We start from the raw sequence: 3938 nt of genomic DNA, 5'->3' as shown, positions 1-3938 counted from the left end.
TTGATCGCTGACTTGATGTCTGCCTGCATCCTTCCCTGATTGTCTTGGAGTCTCGGTACACCCCCTTTCCAATTCCCTACTACTCTCACCAAAACCTTCTGACTGGATAAACTCTTCACTCAGGGTCTTCACAGTATGAGGTATCTTCTTGAACATTGCGGCAATTCTCGTTAGGATTTCTTTACCCATTTGCACAGTGATCATTGTGCCATTCACTGCTGGCACCTTCCAACCTTCCAGGGGTCAGCTTCATATGGTGCCTGGCACTTCCAATTATCTATCTTTTTGGGCAGGATAGATAAGATCTATGCCACCTTTCCAGAAAGTAGTAGAAATGTTATTCCTATCCCTGCCGAGTTGATCACGGTATCAAGGATAGGTTTGTTTTTCATCCTCCTGTGGAAAGTGAGATCTTGCAATTGACGGATGTGGTCAAATCAGGGTCCGCTCTGGACCCCATTCCCCCTAAATTTTTGCAAATAGGGAAGGAGGCTATTGCTCCAGTTCTCACTGCATTACTGAATATGTCCTTTAACTCGGGGCAGGTACCCTGCAACTGGAAACACGCTATGGAAGTTCCTTTGCTGAAGAAGCCTTCTTTAGACCCTGCCCTTCCAGAAAATGTGAGACCTATATCCGTGCTCGTTGCTAAAATTGCAGAGAAACATCTTAACTGTCAACTGTCAATGTTCTTGGAAGATAGCCGGGTTCTCCATGACACTCAGTCTGGCTTTAGGCCACTTCACAGTACGGAATCTTGGCTGCTGAAGAGTTGAGAACCGCAGCAGATGAAGGTAGGACAGCTCCAATGATCCTTCTTGACTTGAGTGCTGCGTTTGACACAGTCTCCCACTGCCTGTTATTGGAGAGGCTGAGGGAGGCCGGGGTCAGCGGCAGTATCTGGGAGTGGTTGAAAATTTTCTTGTAGAACAGAACATTCCAGGTTATACAACATCCTTCTACATCTAGAGTCGGCCCTCTGTCGCAGGGAGTGCCGCAGGGTTTGGCTCTTAGCCCGACCCTATTCAATATCTATATGCGCCCCCTGGCAGATATTGTATTAAGGCATGGGGTAAAACTAGTGTCATATGCTGATGACACTCAGTTGATCATTACTCTGGAGAAAAATGAATCTGGAATGGCATCTGATTTTAAGAGCTGTTTGGGTGCGCTTGCTGAGTGGATGAAACACAGTTGTCTTCAGTTGAATACGGATACGACAGAGGTGTTGGTAATTGGTAAACAGCCCTCACTTTGGTCCCAGTTATGATGGCCGGAGTAATTGGGACCCATTCCGGTCCCGAAAGCTAAGGTCAAAAATTTGGGTGTGGTTCGACGACAATCTGTCCTTTTCTGAGCAGATATCTGAGGTAGCTGGAGATTGTTTCGGCATTCTTAAAATGCTACGTAAAATTTTGGACCTTCTTCCGATGGATGCTAAACGAACCATTGTAAAGGCTCTTGTTACTTCACGTCTTGATCATTGTAACATTCTCTATTTAGGGTAGACTGGCAGGAATTTGAATATGATGCAGAAAGTTCAGAATGGAGCAGCTCGGCTGATTCTGAACATTCCCAGGCGGGCATCAGTCGGGGTCGCCTTTAATAAACTCCATTGGCTCCCCATCCAAGCCAGAGTGACTTTTAAGACCCTATGCTTTGGACATAGAATCTTCCATCAAAAGGGGCTGAGATTTTTGCTCCCTCTTATGACTGCGTATCAACCTGCTCGTAGCCTGAAATCGTTGGGCACAGCCAAAGTGACTGTGCCCAGGCTACGTAAGGCTCGAGCAGGAGGGAGATCCTTCGGCCTCCTAGCTGCTAAGAATTGGAATGATCTGCCGATGGACCTACAGTTGTGTTCATCGGAAACCCTGTTTAGGAAAAAAGTTTTAAACCTGGCTGTTTCAACGCTCGTATGGAGGACGAAAGTAGTGCCCCTTGACGGTTGGAAGTCTGGTGCTATGCTAAGGCTGCTAGCCTGGTCAGGTGCTAGGGATTGTTGGTGTTCTAGCGTTGGGACACTCCGGTTTTGGAGTAACCAGGCGCTTTATAAGTTAAATAATAATAATAATAATGCACTCCCCTGCAATGGTGGAACATTGTCTGTTTTTATCTCAAGGTAGCCCATAGGCTACCAATATTTTCTCCAGCTTAGGCCTTAAATGTTCAAACATGGTTGACACCACTTGTTCCACCACTGGAAACTTTTTTCATCATCGATCAAGACTAAGGCTTGCCTTCCATTGGGAGAGACACTGGAATATGCACCTAGTTTAATCCAAGGCCTACTGCACAAATCCTCAGTTATCATGATGTGCCTCCAGTTAGTTGGCACAGCTTCACACAACCTTTTCCTCCGTTCGTTCCATGCCTGAGAAGCAGAATTTGTATCTCACACTACTCTTTGTTGTGATGGCACCCTGGTGTCCTTCATGCACCAACATAATGGCTTCCTCCTGTAGGGAATCATGCATCAATATCAAAACAACGCCATCTGGAGTTGTGCTAAGTTCCAACATGACTATCCCCAATCTTGACAGAGTCTGTTCATATTGAATGACATTGACTCTAAATGTTCACCAAAAACATTTTCCACACCTCTCCCTGAGAGTTGCCTGTGCTTGCTGTAGACATTCATCTTTGGTGGTCTCTTGTTGAATTTCTTTCATAGTCCTGGCTCTCCGACAATCTGTCTATGTGACCTGTTGCACATGCTCCTCCATTGCCTTACTGTGGACTCCCTTTTATGACATGTCCTCTGTTGAGTGCCATGACAAAAAGTCAGCCAGGTTCTCTCATCCAGTGAATAGTATACTGAAAAGTCATATTTTTACAGCTGCATGACTAATTTTTCTATGGGTGGAAGGTGTTGAAATGTATCCTCAAACAGATTCAACAGTGAATTGTGATCAGTGATCCCCGAGAACCTCCTCCCGTAAAGCTACAGGTGAAAATGTGGGCATCCACGTCTGATGACTAGAGCTTCATACCCTGTCTGGGAGTATTGGGATTTGGTTGTGATGTGGGCCTTGCTGGAGTAGGCGATGGTTGCCCATAGCCTACTTTTATGCTTTTGTGCCAGCATAACTATAAGCCCCACAGAACTAGCACCTATAATCAGTTCCAAGGCCAGTTGCATGTTACAATACATAATTGTCAATTCATGCAGATGGACCCTCTGGAATGCTTCCACATGTGTTTCTGTCCATTTCCATCCTGCCTGGGCTTTCGTCAGAGCTCTCAATGGTCCTGCTAGAGTGGCCAAGATTGGAATAATTTACCCAGAATAACTGGACATTCCGGGAAGCTCCTCAACTCACCACTTTACCACTGCTAACCACTAAAGTGCATGTGATTCTCACCTAAACATGTTGACCTTGGGGTATACCTGATTGGCACAATTTTTGTACTGGTAAGTCCCTTGTAAAGTGGTATACCATATATTACAGACCTGTACTTCAAAAGCTACTATTTGCCTGCAGCACTGATTGTGGCTCCCACAGAAGTAGTCAAGTCAAGTCATGAATCTTTATTCGGTGCATAAAAAATTACCATAAAAGCACAAAATACATACAATGCATAGTAATTACAGTTATTTCCAGAATAAATGAAAACGACCATAATATAACAGACACAATAATTTAAAAGCACATGCTTTTCCTAACCTTTACAGACTGGATTAAAAACGTTGCAGTTAAAAAACAGACATCGAAATATTGCAAGTTAAAAATAAGACTCATAGCCTGCATAACTGTACGCACACCATATTTAAGAAATAGCGGTTTTAAATAGGTTGTACGAAAATTCATATACAGTTTGCAGATCAAGAGAAAGTGCACAGTGCTTTCAAACCTATCTCAAGCCTGCCACTGCAGTGCCTATGTGTGCAAATTACTGCCACTTCGACTTGCCATTTAAAACTACTTGCAAGCCTT

The sequence above is a fragment of the Lissotriton vulgaris genome, chromosome 6, assembly GCF_964263255.1.
Source record: "Lissotriton vulgaris chromosome 6, aLisVul1.2, whole genome shotgun sequence".
NCBI classification, from domain to species: domain Eukaryota; kingdom Metazoa; phylum Chordata; class Amphibia; order Caudata; family Salamandridae; genus Lissotriton; species Lissotriton vulgaris.
Note: the sequence above shows the minus strand (reverse complement) of the source record.